The 19,663-nt window shown below is 48.0% G+C and overlaps 1 protein-coding gene across 4 annotated transcripts in view; it reads left to right on the forward strand.

The window, feature by feature from the left end:
* LOC139989737 (uncharacterized) overlaps positions 1 to 19,663 on the forward strand; it is a 264,324-nt gene that overhangs the window by 75,891 nt on the left and 168,770 nt on the right. The gene's annotated exons all lie outside the window — the stretch shown is intronic.

Raw genomic sequence — 19,663 nt, forward strand, 5'->3', positions numbered from 1 at the left:
ACTCTAAAGAACCTCAAGGACCGACCATAAATCTTAGAAAATTTGAACTAAAGACTCTCAGGTCGAACAAGGATCTTTTCTATGAAAGTATTTTCCAAGATCTCTGGTTTGTGTCCGGAAAACACTTAAAAATTAGTTATTTTCACACGTGCGATGCTTCCCACCACAAACCTTCTATCGAGGGCGGCTAAGACCCCTCCTAGTCCACCAACAATCGTAATGGCCAATAGAAACAATGTCTAGTACCCTCACTTTCCTGGCCAAAAAACTGTCATCTACGAATCCGATGATCCCGTGCGTTAGACACACCCTTTCCTAGCTCTCCTCTGACACAGCGTCGTCACTCTCGGGGTAGTCTTTTTTCATCGTCCGAACAGTCAGTAAGTCTACCACGGTTCTACCTTCAAATCAATTCGTTTGCAAAGTCCAACTATCTCATCGAGAGATATCGTCAAATCGGGTCACATTTTCTGTAACGCATAAGCTGTACTCATCGTCAAATACTTGTGACGCTCATAAGATTGTATAATTCATTGTTGAATATATCTATCATATTAACCTGTTAACACAGTGTTAATTTCAATTAACCACCCCTGTTATCCTAACCGAAACACGGGGAACGACTACTTCGTGGCGTCGATTAGCCGAATCGTAGCGAGAATTTACGCCTCTCGCTGACGCGTTTTCCTCGCGACCGCGTCTCTCCGCGAACGGTCGTAACATTTGGTCCTTCGAGCCGGATTCAGTGGTAAGTGAAAAGTGCACACCAGTGACACCCACTACCATACAGTGCCACATGAATTCAACATAACCAGCAGCGGAAGCGTTACCACTCCAGCGAAGTCAGTAACGTCAAGGGACCGTCACCTTGGAAGAGGCATAATTCGATGGTTGAAGACGCAACCAGGCAGCCTCCCGCCGCAACTGGACAATCGTAAACATAACGATATTCAACAACTTCGATCGCACGACAAAACACGTCACTCTCGGGAAGAATCGCCTTCCTCACGAAACGTACGTCAACGACATTCCACTGCACAGGGACAAGCGACAACCTGCAGTCGGAACAAACTCAGTCACTACAACACGAGTGATCTTCGGGAAGAACGCCTTCCTCGCGAACATCACGATATCCCGCTGCACAGTGACCAGCGAGCACTGCAGCCGGAACAATTCTGCATCGGGAAACACCGATCGCACATCACAAGTACCACCTTCGTTAACGAAGCATCTTCGGCACAAAACATGGCAAACGAAGCAAGACTCATCGCCTTGAAACAAGAGTACGACGATATAAGCGAAGAATTCAAGACCATATGGAGACTACTCGACCAATACGAACAGTCCGGGCAGCGCAACAAGGGCAGCTTAAAATCTTATCAAACACTGGTCGACGACAATTGGAAACAATTCAACATTGTCGTTAACGAATTGCTCGACATCGACGACAACGAACCTGAGGACTTATTGGATGTCTATACAGACCTGAAGATACGATTGGTTAGACTCAACAACATTGATTCTTCCTCAACGGATGCCTCCAACGCAGCGGCGAATCCAAAACTATCGGAATGCAACAGCAATACTTCCAGCAGTTACCAGAGACGTAAGAATAATCTAAATAATAACAGTAACAATGATCATACTCCGCCGATGGAGAATCTCGTATCGAGTCTAGCGCCGATTCCGTCGCATGACACGCGAAGTTCATTGCATAATACTCGCAGCGCGCCAACACGCGACTCGACGACGATCAAGTTCGCGTCCTCATTATCCGAAAAATCTGATTCAACGATACCGATCGCCGTGAATCAGACAACCTCTAACGTTCTCTGCTCATCGCCTACATGCGACTCGACGACGACCAAGTTCGTGTCCTCATCACCCGAAAAATCTGATTCAACGATACCAATCGCCGTGAATCAGACAACTTCCAACGTCCGCTGCTCATCGCCAATACGCTACCGGACGACAATCACGGTAGCATTATCATTACCCAAACAATTTGATTCGACGATACCGATCGCTGTGAATCAAACTACCTCTAACGTCCGCTGCTCATCGTCAATACGCGACCGGACGACAATTACGGTAGCAACGTCTCTACCTGAACACTCTGATTCAACGTCACCGATCGCCGTGAATCAGACAGTCTCTCACGTTCGCAACTCATCGCCAATACGCGACTTAACGACAAACAAGCTCGCGTCGTCATTATCTGAACGATCTGATTCAACGCTACCAATCGCCTTGATTCAGACAACCTCGAACATTCGCTGCTCATCGCCAGCACGCGACTTGGCGACGGCCAGGCTCGCGCCATCGTCTGAACAATCTGATTCAACAATGCCGATCGTCTTGAATCAGACAACTTCTCACGTCCGCAGCTCATCGCCTGCATGCGACTCGACGACGACCAAGTTCGCGTCCTCATTATCTGAAAAATCTGATTCAGCGATACCGATCGCCGTGAATCAGACAACTTCTGACATCCGCAGCTCATCGCCTGCATGCGACTCGACGACGACTAAGTTCGCGTCCTCATTACCTGAACAATCTGATTCAACGTCACCGATTGCCGTGAATCAGACAATCGCTCACGTTCGCAACTCATCGCCAATACGCGACTTAACGACAAACAAGCTCGCATCATCATTATCTGAACGATCTGATTCAACGCTACCAATCGCCTTGAATCAGACAACCTCGAACATTCGCTGCTCATCGCCAGCACGCGACTTGGCGACGGCCAGGCTCGCGTCATCGTCTGAACAATCTGATTCAACAATGCCGATCGTCTTGAATCAGACAACTTCTCACGTCCGCAGCTCATCGCCTGCATGCGACTCGACGACGACCAAGTTCGCGTCCTCATTATCTGAAAAATCTGATTCAACGCTACCAAACGCCGTGAATCAGACAGCCTCTAACGTTCGCTGCTCATCGCCTACACGCAACTCAACGACGACCAAGTTCGCGTCCTCATTATCCGAAAATTCTGATTCAACGCTACCGGACGCCGTGAATCAGACAACTTCGAACGTTCACTGCTTATCGCTTACATACGACTTGACGACAAACAATTTCGTGTCATCATTATCGGAACAATCCGATTCAACGCTACCAATCGGCTTGAATCAGACAATCTCTAACGTTCGCAACTCAGAGCCAAAACGCGACTCGACGACAAACAATTTCGCATTATCATTATCTGAACAATCCGATTCAACGCCAGCAAGCGCCTTGAATCAGACAACCTCTGACACTCGCAACTCTTCGCCAACACGCGACTTGAAGACAACCTCTCACGATCCTCTGGACCGGAATAAACTGAATCCCGTTCAGGACAACAGAGGCAATTTCGAATCAAAACCTACAGCAGGGGTTTCGAAATCCACGATAAGATTCTCCAGGAACATTTCCTCCTCAATCAGCATCTCAATGTTCAGTCTGTCTTACAGCACGTTACCTGTATCATCTGAGAGCAGGAGTATCGTATCGGAGAGTCACCTTCCTGAACATAACAAGAAGATGCCACTCTCGCCATTTCCGAAAGGGGCCACATCTGCGAATTATCCGAAGCGGAATAATCATCACGTTGTCACCACCATTGCTGCATCGGACAAGTCTCGGGAGAAAACCACGAGGATCTCACTGGAGTCACCCCTGGCTCCAATAACGCCAACATATTCTCCAATGCCAAGGCAAGTCACAGCTACGACGTCCAGCGTCACGACGCCCAACGCTCATTCTCCGCCAAGGATCATCACTAAGAGAGCGCGATTCGGGCGGATCATCGGGGGGAGCCCAACCTCCCAATCAACTACAAAACTCCGCATCGTGTTGGACGACTCAGCATCAGGCAACACAGGAATTCCGTTCAACGACACCTCATGGGCAGAGGTGTTCCAAGACATGTCCTGGGCAGAGGTGTTCCATGACACTTCCTGGGTCGAGGTACTACACGACACCTCCATGATCGAGACATTCCACGACACTTCATGGGCAGAGGTGTTCTACGATACTTCATGGGCAGAGGTGTTCCATGACACTTCCTGGGCAGAGGTGCTTCACGATACCTCCAGGATCAAGGCACAAAACGACACTTCCTGGGCCCAAAAACACAACCGCAAATTCCTAAAACGACGAGAACCACAGCGATCGAAACTACAAGGAGTTTCCGAACAGGACAGAAACAACAAACTTGTCAAATCACTATAATTCAGTAATTTTCAGATGTAATCCGTACTCTACGAAGGGAATCTCGCCCATTCATCAACCTCGGAATCATCTATTGCAAATCGTTTACGTCAAAGAGCGAAAGGATCGCAACCACCGCAGAATCCAGGTATTCGTATCCAACTTATACGTCTTGCAGTTCAGGCAGTCCACATCGAGCTGGTCAACGATCTCATAAGCAAGGCCTTCATCGCGTCTCTGGGAAGATTCATCGCTCATCGAAGGGTCAGTCTTTCTAGCCGACCGATGGATCGAATGGCACTTCACAACTCTCAACTCGCCTCATTTCAACGGATTGTGGAAGCTAGCAGCAATTCTTCAAACGACATCTCAGACGTGTCGTCATAAACAAGCTTCATACAATTAAAACGCGAAACACACTCCCTATCAAAATCAAAACCAATCCTCAACTCCAGACCGCCAACTTCGATATCTCCAGATCGAAACGATCTCTTTATCCTTACTCCCAGTCACTTCCTCATCGGAGACTAACAAGTTTGCGAGATCGAGCTTTCAGGGACACTCCGTCCAGCCGTCTCCAGCGAGCATCAAGAGTATCAACACGAGTTGAATATCCAAAAAAGATGGAGTAAGGCAGTCACGGCACACGAAAAGGCATCATCATCCTACTCAGAGGAGACAACGTTCCCCCAACGCAATGGCAACGCAATGGGCAGATTCATCAAGGTCCAGCCCGGCGCAAACAGCATCATACGAACGGCCACCGTTCGAACTGCAACGAGCGCCCTGGATCGGAGCATCAAGCGGCTGGTACCACTGCCGATCAGATCGACCCCAGATGACTCCGACACAATCAACAATACCATTTGATCGGGAACCTCTCAACGGGGGGAGGATGTTACGTCGGCCGACTCTCTACCTGGACCAGGCGTCGCATCGCGAGCGGGATGGCAACCATATGTCTGCACATCCTTATTGCGTACTCTAAAGAACCTCAAGGACCGACCATAAATCTTAGAAAATTTGAACTAAAGACTCTCAGGTCGAACAAGGATCTTTTCTATGAAAGTATTTTCCAAGATCTCTGGTTTGTGTCCGGAAAACACTTAAAAATTAGTTATTTTCACACGTGCGATGCTTCCCACCACAAACCTTCTATCGAGGGCGGCTAAGACCCCTCCTAGTCCACCAACAATCGTAATGGCCAATAGAAACAATGTCTAGTACCCTCACTTTCCTGGCCAAAAAACTGTCATCTACGAATCCGATGATCCCGTGCGTTAGACACACCCTTTCCTAGCTCTCCTCTGACACAGCGTCGTCACTCTCGGGGTAGTCTTTTTTCATCGTCCGAACAGTCAGTAAGTCTACCACGGTTCTACCTTCAAATCAATTCGTTTGCAAAGTCCAACTATCTCATCGAGAGATATCGTCAAATCGGGTCACATTTTCTGTAACGCATAAGCTGTACTCATCGTCAAATACTTGTGACGCTCATAAGATTGTATAATTCATTGTTGAATATATCTATCATATTAACCTGTTAACACAGTGTTAATTTCAATTAACCACCCCTGTTATCCTAACCGAAACACGGGGAACGACTACTTCGTGGCGTCGATTAGCCGAATCGTAGCGAGAATTTACGCCTCTCGCTGACGCGTTTTCCTCGCGACCGCGTCTCTCCGCGAACGGTCGTAACAACTCTCGTTTCTTCTTCTTCTTATAAATCATACTTCTATTCGGTTGGTTAACCCGGAGACCCCATAGCCACGCTGCAAACCACGCGGCTATGTATTTATGCCATTTGCTGGGAACATGAAATAATCGTCGTCGCCGCTATGGTCGTTATCGTTATCGTCGATCAGCCGCAGAAATTTTCCCGTTGTTATTTTCATACGAAACAAGGCGATATAATCGTAGCTGGTAATTCACGCAAAATTCGATCGGCAGAATTTTCTCGGGTGCGAATGAAACACAGCGCGTGTACAGTTTCGTCCAGTTTGCTTTTATTAAGCCGGCCAGCTTGTTCGAAATTAAACGGTACGCATTAATAAGTAATTTAATGACGAACATGCGGCGCGTTAGTAATATTCCGAATGCCAGGATTAGCGTATCATATTGCGTATTCATCGTTGCAAGCACGTCCATTGATCGAGCCGGGATGACGAAATTTTTCTGGCCGCGCAACGAATCGTTGAACACCGCGCATTAATGAGCCCCGGCATGTTATATAATATAATGCGTTATTATAAAAGTGTTAATGGCGTGGTGTGGCGAGATATTAAAGCCGTACCGGCGTATCGGAATTCGTTATAGGTTCGGGGGAACGCGCGCCGCTATCGACAAAACTTTCCCGTCACTCTTGGAATGGCCGACAGCGTGAGGCCTTCTCTCGGACACACGATATATTGTGGTTGGATCGACGTGTGCTCGTCGGATTTCCATGTTCAGGAATTCCGTAGGAATTCGTCGGCCGTCTCATTCGCCGTGATTTCGCCCGACAGCGTGTCCTTCTTTTTTTCGCGTGCCTTCGTTCGCGTTCTTTCCACCCATTTTCTTTGACCTTGGTGATAAATAGACAACGTTCTTAAAGTCTAACGTAATGTCGTATCTGCGGCCTTTTGTCTTCGTTTCCTTGTCTACCTCCGATCGCTTTGTATCGTACATCGGAGACTTACCTGTCTGCCTATATGACGCGATGCCTGCCGACGCTATCGTCGAAAATCGAGGCTGAAACCGATATCGAGTCGCGACGAAGCGGCGAGGGTGCGCGAATAATTTTCAGCGGCCAGAACGCCGGCGAATCGATCGTGAAAATTGAATATTCTCGTTAAGAAAATATTTCCACAGGCTCGGCCGCGTGGATTAAACTGGCTTTGAATCTCACCGTTTTCCCGGTTACCCTTCGCCAACCCGTCGTTGCCTGGCGTTTCAAGCACGTCAGCTGTCTCTTCTGTCTGGTCCCTCCGCTGTTCCTACATCGAGGACGCCCGTTTCAAAAATCTTCAGAGCGTCTGGATGCCAAGTCGTAATTAAAATAATTATTTTTAAAGTACGCCATGCCGGCGAACGTATGTATCGACGATTATCGCGTGCTCGACGGCCGAATCTCGCGTATAAAACTATGCGTTCAGAGAAATAAAACAATTTCTGTTATTTCTGGCAGGATAGTTAAACGTTTGCGGCTGCAGTTATTTCAAATGAAAATGTAAATATTATATCGAATACATTCGCATGGATTCTTTTAAATTGAATCGATTCAAAATGGAAATGGTCTGTCGATCGCAGTATATATCTTTTCTCAACAATTTTGTTATCGGACGTTTTATCGTGTAGCCATTCTCGACCGAGATGCTTCTGGCCGATAATGTTGGCCACCCCAGTATGTATACCGGAATTTCATAGTGTTTCGTCCAAGATACTTGTGGTCTGCAGCCATGTGGTCCACCCCTTGCGACCGCGGACTTGACGGCTGATTGAAAAGTTGCTGCTCCCCCAATCTGCAAGATGAGTCTCCGAAATTAAATCACTGCTATCGAAGGCGTGGCTTCGTGGGTTATATCATTGCAGGATCGATGGACCCAGTTCGGATCTTTTCCGCATTCGTTTCGCAGACCATTAGGTCACGTTGGGGGTTGCTTTCAAGAGAACCGTTAAATCTTTTGTCTCTTAAAGGAACAATTATATCGTGGGAGATCGTTTAACTATCGTTAACCTCGTGTATTCTTGGAAATCTTCCTATTATGATCTGATCATTTATTGTTATGATCGCATTAAGATCTTGGTTTGTCGAACATTTTCCCGTCTGAGGAAACGATCGTCGAGTTGGCGACTCGTGACACGAGAAGGAGACGAGGATGATAGCCGGCGTGCGTGTCACGCTGCAATTTGTCCGAAACGGTTTCGACTCGCAACCGTGGAGACCACCTGGGTAGATCGCATTAACGACATTTTTACGTGAGAGCGCGAGAGACACGCGAGCCAGTCGGTTCAAGTCCTGCGGGAAGAAGGAGACCCCCGCTGCCGGAAAAAGAGCGGAAGACGGAGAAACGTGTTTAGTTAATCAGATTAGTAGTGTAATTAGCGGGCCCAGAAATTCGAGCTTGCACCACGTACCGATGCACCCCGATTCACCTGTAAATTCTTCGTAGTCGTGTGGGTAATTAGCGATCGCAATTCGTTAATTACACGCATTAACGAGAGACATGGCATTGGGTCCCTGATGGATCTCTGATGGATCCCTGAATCGCATGGCTAGGGATATTCGCTGGTAATTAATTGTCGCCAGTGAAAAAGCGACGCGGACACTTGTCACTCTGGATGATGCTTCCGGCGCGGGAAGTCACTACGGGATACCAACAGAATCAACGATAATGAATTAAAAACTCTTCTTTTTCCTGTTAGGAAAATTTTAATATTTACCAATGACCTCGAAGTTGAGCCTAGGAAGATGTGGTTCACCGCCAGTAGTTACTTCTTTCTCGTAATTAAAATCCAGCAGGCACCGTGTTTCCATTACGCAAGAACGAGAGTCCGACGGGGATGCGAGAGGCAGCTCGTTACAAGAGTTGTCCGAACGTACAGCCCGAGAAAGAGAGGACATTGGGCCTCCATTATGTGGAGGTCACGCGCGTTAGGCCGACATAATATGCGATGGAGGCCTGTTCTTTTGGTTGGCGAGCGCTCTGTCAGGCTCTCGAGTCAAGCCGCGAAAAGGACGCGCCTCGCGATACGAAGCGGTTAAATGAAAAGCCGTCTTTAGAAAGCCAGCGGAGGTTGTATCGCTACGTCAGGTTCTTACGAAAACGAGAACAGAGGGAAGAAAAGGTGGACGACGCATCTTGCCGCGCGACAATCATGGCGTTGCCTCGAGGTTGTTAAGGGAAGTAACCGACGACCTCGTTATTTTCCCTTCGTCCGGCCACAAATGCGGGGACGTCGATGCAGAGATGCCGCGGAACCCGGTGATATTTTAACCGATCAAGAATCGCTACGACTGTTTTCTTAACAAGAAAGTACAGACTTTGTTGTTCCTACAAGAAACTCGTCTCCTACATTTTTCTAAGATGCTACATCTAGGTAAGCACCCTTCTTTTGTTTTCGTATTTTCGAATAAGCCTTTCTTGATAGATAGCTTTTAGGATATAGCTAGTGGTATTCTTATTCTCCGTCTTCGTCCTTCTATGTAGATAGTTCATCGCCACGTTTCTACGTTTTGTGAGACACTTTCCGACAAATTCCGAGACAGTAAACAGACGCCACGCCGCGTCACAGCGGTTCTTAATTAAGATTTACGAGCGGTCTGGTCACCGCGACCTTCGACCTCGATCGGTCGAAAGCAATCGAAAGCAATTTCCCGGGGATGCGTAAGACATAAACCATTCTGACACCAACGTGTTCCCGAGGAATCGGGTCGGGCTTCATCCGCGCGGGGACAGACCGCAGAGGGAGAGCGGAAACGTTGAACGGAAACTACGGACGGACCATCTCATCCGCAGTGCGCTTTAATCAATGCTAACAATCCGTTTATTATTCGAAGGGTCGAGCGAAACCGAGGGACAGGGTGGAACGAAACCATGACTTTTCGTGAAGCTTGCGAGGGTCAGTACCCGCCCACAGGTCGATGAAATTGCGTTACCGCGTCCAAGTGACGCCAAATCGACGCGGTTGGGCTAACACTCGAGCGTGCCCCTCGTTCGTCTTCAAAGGAACATTGGGACGCGAATTGAAAACACTTTCAACGAGGATTGTTCGTTTGAAATCAACGGCTAACCTTGTGTATGCTGTGTTTCATTGGTCGGAAGTGACTCAAGAGACCGGAATATTTGCGGAAAAAATTAAACGACCAGGGGTTGGTGTAAAATTGTCCGTGGAATCTCGGAGAGCGAATGCCGCGAGTACATTCATTGAAGCAGGTTCTTCTTTCGAAAGTTACTCCTCGAGGAAGCTCTATACGTCGAGCCGTCATAAGAAAATTGGAATAGGGCCACTCGTTCGAACGCAATTAAAGTTCCAACTCGGCTACCGCTGATTTATGGATCGTAAAGAAGATTCGTTACTCGTCCCAATAGTTCTCTTTGTTTTAAATAGAATTCGCTCTCAATGGCATGGCGGTGCGAGCTTCGCTCTCTGCCAGCGCGTTCCTTTCGTTTCTTTTGGCTTCGTAAAACTTTCGTTCTCGCGAGTTGCCTTCAACCTCCGCATGGTCATTGCCAAGTTCGTTACTCCTTCCGTCGCGAGTGCGTTATTTCGCATAGGAAAAGTACACGCCGTTTGCAACCGTTGCATGCGTGACGAAACAATTGTAAATGATTATTGCCCGCGATAATATCAACCGGCGTCCTCTTTACGCTTACAATCGTGCGGGTAGGATCACGCGTACAGTCCGAGTGCACTCAGGGTTCGCGCGTGCATTTTTCGAGCAGGGGCCCACAAAGACGCCGCGGTTTTAATTACAATGCAATTTTCCTTGCGTCGCTCGCCCCCTTTGAAACGCCGTTAGGCTTCCACTCGAACACACGGAGCAATCACGCGCTCGTACGCGAGTATTGGTTGTGGCGGTCTCGTGGCGACGTAGCGTACCGCTACGTTTTGATCCGCGAAGATTAAAGGAACCCCGCCCTTTTCTCTCCCTTCTGTGTATCACGATACACCGACTCATCCCCCCGAGCCGCAACATAGCGTCTACCGCAAGTGTGCAAATATCCCGAAGACCCGCAACAACTATTCCCCACGATAGTCTTCTTCGGACCGTAGATATTTGTCTGGCTGCAGCGTCTAAGTGCCTGTAAATCGACTCAAAGTGGTAAATACCATAAAGCGGTATATAAGCGTGAAAATATTGTGACTTTGAGTAAACGGATATTTCATCATCGACAATGTATAGGCTTCGCAGATGTTACAAAAAAAAAAAAAAAAAATTCGATTTCGAATTATTATCGTATTATTTTCGCATCGAGTCATCGCTTAGGAAACTATTTACGTATATATCCACCTGCCATTAGTCGAGATGCCGTGTAAACCCCATTTGCGATCCAATTCTAGCTGATAAATTCCAGAAAACGCACGAGTCACTGACGGAATAGATATTCAGCCTGGGGAGAGAGGACGCAAGAACTATAATGGATTATCGGTCGAGGGAGGTTGATCGGTAATCGAATATCAGTCGGGGTTAAAATCCATCAAATCCTCCTGCAGCATCCGTCGACGCGACAAGTTACTCTCGCTTTTCCATCTATCGATCTCACTCGATCGCGCGGCTGGTGAACTGCAGTCTCATTGTTATCGCACGGTCACGACGTTCGTTGGGACGTTTCATCGCGCGTGCTTAACGTAGTGTGCCTGTCTGTTACGAGCGTGGCCTGAGCAGAGATCGTTCTCTGGAAACTTAGCTTTTTACGAGGATCCAAAGCTCGACGGTGGTTGGCTCTTCGAGCGGGAAAACGAGCCTACGAATGCCGAGTAATTTCTTTGTCGTCCTTTAGAAGCGACGTTCCCTGGATATAAATCAAGGAGACCTCTTAAGGGTGGCGTGATTCAGCGGAACGCTTTTGTCGTAGCCAAGTGGTCCTTCCTCTCTTGCTTTTCGCCCTGATACTTTATACCGAGTCGAGGAGGACGTTCGGAATCGAGTCCTCCGCGAAGACTGCAAACGACGCGTTCCACCGTTGTTCTTTCCTCCGAGCGATTTTCCATGCTGCCTGTGATCAACGATCGACCATCTTTTCCTCTGGTTTTATTCCACTCTACGTGCACACGGTGTTTGGTACACACGGTACCCGATTACCAATGAATGATCGATGACGATGGAAATTTCGACGCGGTAAAAGCGAGACGGCCAAAGTGGACAGCGTTGCGAGAACGGAACATTCGTAACGTTATTGTTTGGAGGCCGACGAAGCTCACCGCTGTTAAGGCTGACGTTCCCATCCGTCATGATGTCGTCGGGCGTCCACGAGCCTTTCAACCCTCATAGAGGCGCCATCACCAGCGCGACGGAACCCCATGTGCGCGTGGCGCGAGCGTAATCGTGCACCAGGTGCCTCGCTAACGTCTCCTAACGAAGGACACAAACCCCGTCGTGCTTTTCGTCCATTTTCTCCCTTTCACCTGTCCCTCCCTGCCACTCCGCCCCTGCGTCCCTCTCTCCTCTCTTTTTTCTTCTTTCTTTTCCCAACAGGAGAGGCAAGACACTCGGAAAGACGGGCCTGCTTCTCTTAACAAGCATTGAGCAACTCTCTCTCGGTACTCGGAACGTAAAAGGGACTTTTTGCTTGTTAGATTGTTTGCTCTTGTCGAATGGGAGAGGGTAGAGGAGATTCGGTTTTTGCTGCGGAGTATAACACGGCGTTCGTCTTCTTTTAGAAAGAGCTGCACGTTGGAGCGGGTAACGTGCACTTTTTTGTCGGTCTTCCACAGTCGATCGGCTCGTAGAGATCGTCCGAGATCGTGAGATCCTTAGATGCTATCGCGTCGTTAGATATGCAATGCCGCAAAAAGACACGATAGAAGAACTGTCCCCGAATAATATTTGTTCACGCTTGTACCGCTAAGGACCCTCTTCTCGCGGTCCGTTAAAGTTCGTGATTCGGAGATTTGTTAGCAGCATCCACAGCTTCCCCTTTTCTTTGTTCTCCGGTAAAAATCATAATGAGTACGGGGAGACATCTTGAAGATGTAATATAAGACGGTAGCGGCGAAAGAAATATATTCTGAGAAATGATAGGACGTGCCGAAGTTACTTTTTAGATACCAAATAACACTTGAAAAGATCAACGTCATACAGGCTGTAGTATTGTAGAAACTTATTGAAATTGATAATTTCCCGTTTCTATCGTCCGTTGTCTTGAGATTTTAATTTTTTCCTATTATCCTATGAGATTTCATCAATTATTCGTCACCACTTATTCCTGTTAAATCAACGAGGCGGTTTTATTCCTGCCTCTACTTGCCGATATCGTCTATAAGCGGCATAAGTATCCACATGGATATCTCTGCAGATTTTACAAATCCTTTGGCCAAACAAGTGGCGAGGATCTGGCAGGTGCCATTTGCCATTGAAATCCTACTGCCATTAGAGACGTCCGATCTAAATCCCGCTGGCATTTGCGCACCGGATTGTCGTCTTATCCTCGTGTCTCTCTCCTTCCGTCTTTCTCTATCGTACACGTTCCTCTCATTTTCTCCGGGACGCGCATTCTCTGCCTTCGTCCGCGTTACTCGCGTTCACCCTCGTGCATTTCGGTCTTGTTATTTCACTACTCGACCCTTCGCGCCGGCCGGTTACTCGCCAATGTAGAATTTCTCGTGGACCGTTTCTGGCAGCGAACGTTACCCTGTTAAGATCCACAAAGCAAACAGCGGGCCGGAGATAAGAGTGTCCTTCGGGAGCCCGCCAAGGATAACAGAGAGCTTTAAAAGGTTCGTGACGTCCTTGTCGGCACTTTCCGTGCGGACGTTCTTCAAATTCGATTCGCCGTTCGTTGTTCTCTTACTATACTAACGCGTGATGCAGTTTTTTTCCAAGCACTGTTACACGTTTTTCCCTCCTTTTCTTCATAGAATATAAAACACTAAAATTAAGACCAAAGTAGAGTAAAAATTTCGCGACAGCCTACGATACAAGAGACGCCATTGACAGATGATTTCAGCCTTGTACGTTCAATTTCCATAATGTAACTGTTCATTCAATTTCCAGAACGAACGGTGGGTCGCTTTCTGGCGTCCGTCGACTGGCGCCCCATTGACAATGCTGCTTTTCAATTCGGCTTCTTATTACGTATTCAATTAATCCGTAGATCTTATGCATCGCGGATACATCCTGCACCACGTTTCTCCAGATGTCCGCGAGAGAAACGTACAAGAGTCGGGTCGCAGTCGAGTTAGCAAAATAACGGAAATAATTTAAAACTTTATCAACGCTGAGTATACCGGATTTCCTTGGTCTAAACGGAGGTGCATTAAAGGGATTAGTTGCTGGAGAAATATTGCACAGAGTCGGTGGGCGTTGTATTCTTTCGTAGTCCAAGAAGAAAATGCTGAAAAGGGACAGAATCGATAACGCTGAAATTCTCTTACAAGGGTGTAACGTGCGCGATCATCTCCCTGATTTGTTACTCGCGTGATTCTCCATCGTCGAATGACGAGATTAACCATGGAATCCGATAAATCATCGTCGTCTGCCTCTAAATATATTAACAGATAGATCTCATATTTACTCCGTGGCGAATCTAGGTTTCTTAGTTGACACGAGTACCGTTCTCTCGTCTCTGTCAACGTTAAAGGCGATTGCACGATCCGCGTGCAATCCTGCAGCCTAGATACCGTTGTTTTTCGCGGTGGTTCAGCCGATCTTGGGCTGCTTCGTTCCTCATTTTCGTAGATGCAGCGATGCGAGAGAGCTGACTGTGTCCCGCGATGATTATTCGGAGTGATCAGGGAGAGGGGAGGGGATGTTTCCTGCAATGCATAGGGCAAACTCGAGCGTAAGAGATTGCTCTCTGCTCCGCTTTTCTATCTTCGACCGTTATCCTTGAGTTTTCCCTTTGTCTGGTTCTTTGGCCCTGACGCGACGGTTCCTTTAACGCCCTCGTGTCAGTTAGTCAATCAGCGGAATCTAGCGATTCTACGCACGCTTTTCAAAAGCCCTTAGTGCCTCCGATATTAAAAGAGACGCGTCCCTTATCCTGTTTCCTCCGACCCTCTTCTATTTTCACCTATTCCATCGAATGAAAAAATCATCCTTGTGGAGGATCGAGCGGAAGTGTACACGATAGTTTTCGTGGCTACAGGCGAGTCGTGAGGAGTTAATAATTCACGCCGATCTGTTTCTCTTATAAAAACTCCATTATTGAAAAACAGACAGCTCGTAAATTATCGCGGAAACAATGAAACGCTCGTGATACGAAAATAGCAGCGGTGATCTAAAGGCCTGTTCACACTGGCATACTATCGCCGGCAACATTGTATGTCGACGGTCGGTTGTCTGTACAGATCTGATCATTGCACGCTTAGAGATCGGCCGATTTCAGTCGATCGACGTCAAAGGTACCGAGGTTCGCGTCCACGTCAGTTTTGCTTGAAACATGGATTCACCTGTTGTAGCTGCTGATCTCGCTGTCACGTATGTAATAATTGCAAGAATCAAAGAGAAAGAGAAGACGATGGGAGAAACGATCGATCTTAATAATGGAGTCTGCGTTCTTGGTAACTTTAACAAATTGCCGAGACAACTTAACGACAGTTGGGATGCAGCGTTGCCAATGATCGCGTCCCAGTCTGTATAGGCCTTGACGACATAGTTTAGCTCGGAATATTAACCCCTTCACCGTAACAAACCACTTTATTCCGAAACAAAACACGCCACAGAATGAAGGAAGACATCCTCGTTCGTTCGACCAACCGGCCGTCTCTAATTTGATCGCTGCACACTGCGATGGAGGGGATGATGGCATTGAGACAGGTCAGTCCGCTGTGAAAATCGGATATATACCAGCCCCGTTAACCCATCCGCCAGGGGGAAATCCAGTTATGATTCCGTGTGAGTGGAGCCGTTTTGTTGTTTTTAGCTGGCGGTTAGCTACGAGTCGCGCTCGACGATCTCTCGGTCGGTGGTCGCTCGCTCGCGAAATCGATTAGCTACGCGAAACAATAAGCGGACGATAAATTAGGTTTACGAACAATCGGGGATATAACCGTTTCGTCGTGAAATGGTTTCAGAGATTCGATTGATTTTCCTACTGAATGTAGAACCGTAGAACCGTGTATTACAAGAATATAATTTTAAACGTGATCTTTCGTTTTCCTGGTGTCCTTTGCCACTTGAAGAAGAATAACAGAGCTGCGCGTACTAGCAGCTAATAAAACGGTTAAGTCGTTTTCTTCTTCGTAATATTTATCGCGCGGTGGCAGGAGTTTGCGAGCTCGATAACCACAATCGAGTTTGTTACCTGCCTTTATTTCGTGTTTGGACGTGGAACTTTGTTTCGGGCACGTTTGCACGTTAACCAAGGGTACCATGGCGAGACCATACGACCATCTACATCGTGCCAACTCCTTCCACCGCTTCTCCTAGTTCTCTCAACCTCCTTTTCGTCCCGTCTTTCTCGTTTCATCCCTCTCTTCGTAAATTCCGTCTCCCTCCTCCGACAAGCTCCTACATCCATCCCCCCTTGCCACTGTTGGTGGTTCCGGGGAAAATATTAGCCGCGGGCTTCGCAGCGTTAAAGGGGGACGGTTAAATTAATAATTCGCAAATTGCCAAGAGAAATGCCGCTCGTACCTCAGGACCGGCATCCCCCTCCACGTCTCGTTGCTCCTTTTCGCTGCAGTTTGCGGCGTTTCGACTCGGCTGCGAGGGTGGAACCAACGACGCAGGCCAGTCCGTCGACTCGAAACCACCGCTATTTTCGACAACCATCGTCGGTTAAACGACTAATTAGCCTCGCGAGGTCACAGTAAGAAGGTTCGTTGGTATTCTTGAGAACGTTCAAGCGTCGACTTCGTTAGCCTTTCTTGCGTCGCAAGACTCTCGCTTTTTCGTGTCCTCCAAGAGAATTTCTTGGAAACCGTCTCTCGTTCTGCTTGAGATTAATTATGCTCACGGTTGACTCGTTATTACGATCGGGGACACGATTTCTCTTTTGTCGGGGGGACGATTATCAACCGTGGCGTTGAACACTGTGATCAACCGAGTTTTTTCTCCATGGGTACCGCGTTTCCGATGTCGAGAGATAAATTCCGGTGCAGCACGTGGAATGTACCGACGCGACTCGACGAAGAGAAAAAAAGGAAAAGGGCGAAACAGCAGGGGACGCTTACCGATTTCGCCTAGCGCCGCTAATAATACTAATCGGTCGACCGTCTGCGCGAAGGTGGTCGTTTCCTCCGCGGACACCCCGTGTATATAGCGCGACTGCCTGAATAATTTCACCGGTAACCGTAATTACGGGGCCCCGTTCGCAGACACGGCACGGGCCCGCGTCCAACTCCGTCCTTCTGTAACGAAACTTATTATTGCCAACGCAAACAACGTTATTATCGTCTTCCGGAATGGAACTTTCAAAAATTCTATTAATATTTATGCACGCAGTAGATAGTTACGAGGCACGAAGAAAGTCGCCTCGCGTTTCACCAGTATCAGTGTCGTTATACGCTGGAAGATTCCACGAAAGGTGCTCGAGTTTCATCTTAACGTTGCTCTCGTGAATCGTTTTATAATCGTAACATGATTGATAGCCAAAGAAGGATGATACGTAATTATCGGCCTCCTCGTTAATAATATCGAACCGTGATCCACGCGCAAAGAAGCTTACATTGTTGGGTTATTAAAGATGCAGCGTTAAAGATGGTATAAACTCGCGAAGTTTGGCGGATCCATTAATTTTCGAAAGATTGCTAGGGAGACGAGATAAATAATCGGCGAGGGGAAATGCAGAAGATACATCGGCGCGACGCGCGCCAGGTCTATCTATCCTCCGGGTAGTTGGAAAGGCTGAAAAGACTTTCTAGCCGATTCGATGCAATATCCGTCGCGTAGCCGGATCGGATGGCGACGCTTGGAATACGTTCGGAGGACTATCGCTCTCGGCGCGTGTACTTTAGAAAACACGGCAGCCTTCTTTTATTTCTGGCGAGCTGAGCGGGCGCGGACGATCGAGCACGTGTACACGGGAAATTGAAGGATGAAGATAAATGAGAATTCTGCCGCGACGGACTATCAATATTGCGCGTATCGTGCATTCGGGGACACGTTGTCTTCGTAGCGAGTCGACTGAAGTATCGAAGCCCGCGCGAAATGATCGACCGCGTTATTCTTACTTGTAACCGAGACTTCCGGTCTGTTCTTTCTCCACTGCGCCGTTTTCACCTCGCGCGTCGAGTCGGCGTTCTCCGCTTAGCGCGTATTTCGATTAAGATCGAAGATTAATTTTCTGGTGTCGAGAGCGAATTATCCTGGTCTCTTTGAATATAATTGGAAGAAAATCGCCGGTGAATGACGCAGCTTCTAGACTCCCTCCGCTCTGGACAACCTTTCTCTTTAATTATATTTAATAATGGCAGCTGTGTTCAGTCGGGAAAAGTCGATCGTGCCCCTCCCCCCTCCCTAGTATTCAGGCCAGTTTGACGCAAGTTTCGAAAAGCGATCGATCTCTTTGATTGATAAGCTCGGCGACCGTGAACGAATCTTGGAAAATCTGCGGTGATTTGGTTGGTCGCGACCAGTAATTCTGAAAGTCTCTTTCGGAGAGATAGTTTGAGGATGAGGGAAGGGATTGTGGGCTAAAGATCCAGACACGCTTTAACGAGCCGTGTACGAGGTAACAAGACTGAATGCAGGCTTCGCAACCCTTTCTTTCGTCGGTGCGGAGCAAAGGAAGATTGCGATTTCGAGTGCTTCGGGCGCCTTTTCAACATGTTAATTGTATATTTGAGGTAAGGTGATAAACAAGGCTGTGGCTCGGTAGCTCGCTGCCGTTGGAGTCTTCATTACAGCTGGTAATATATAACCGAGGCCCCTGAGGGGGCACTCTCGATGTTCTAGAAGAAGTTATGAACTCCGATATACCCGGTGACCCGGCAACGATTACTTGTCAAACGTTGCTCTCTCGACCGAGCTCGATCAGCGAAATTTGATTTCAGGTCAAAAGATTAGCCATCGAGGCATCTCGAAAGCACCGATTACCGGAGGAATAATCGACGGCTAGGCATATTTCCCTTAATGTCTTCCACTTTTCTTCCCTCTTGTTCTCGACTTGGTCTCGAGTCATTCGGACGTTAATTCGAATTTTAATTCGCGATATTAGAGCGACGAGCGCAATTGTCCCCTGTGGAGAAGGGAAGCTGGCAGGGCGCAATCTCGTCGAAAGCGAATTGCTGCGAGTTCGTCGAATCGTCTAATCGCGATCTCGCATCTGCCGGTGCCACTGCCTCGCAGCATACTCTGGATAAGGGCTCGAGCAGCGGAGAGAAAAAAAGTGAAAAAGATGAGAGAAACCCGCGTGATCACGGTTGTATCGTGAAAGCAGCTCTCTCGCAACGTGCACACATACATGCGCAATCGATTGGCCTTCGGGTCCAGAGGTGCGAACCGGTTCCTCGAGCGCGACTCGATTTTCGACGTGGAATTCGGAGCCGAGCGAAGGAGACCGGCTTCCTGCAACCCTCTTCAGACGTTTCGGACCAGGGGTTCGCTCGGACCGCTTTTCTCGGGGCCGAGCGAAAGAACCGCAGAAAGAAGTAGAAGAGGAAGAAGAAGCAGCGGCGCTTTATCCGCGAAACAGAGGTAGACAGAGACGCGAAGACACGCCCCCTCGGTGTCAGATTTTATTTATCGCGCCGTGGTTTTTTGTTTCACGGTAAATACCCCGGGCATTTAGGAGTAAGACGTTCCCCGATTTATGGTCTCCGGCCTGCCCCGAGTCCTTCTTCTTATTCCTTTGCTTCGTCGAGCGCCCTTGAA

This window comes from Bombus fervidus, chromosome 8 (assembly GCF_041682495.2).
Source record: "Bombus fervidus isolate BK054 chromosome 8, iyBomFerv1, whole genome shotgun sequence".
Classification (NCBI taxonomy): Eukaryota; Metazoa; Arthropoda; class Insecta; order Hymenoptera; family Apidae; genus Bombus; species Bombus fervidus.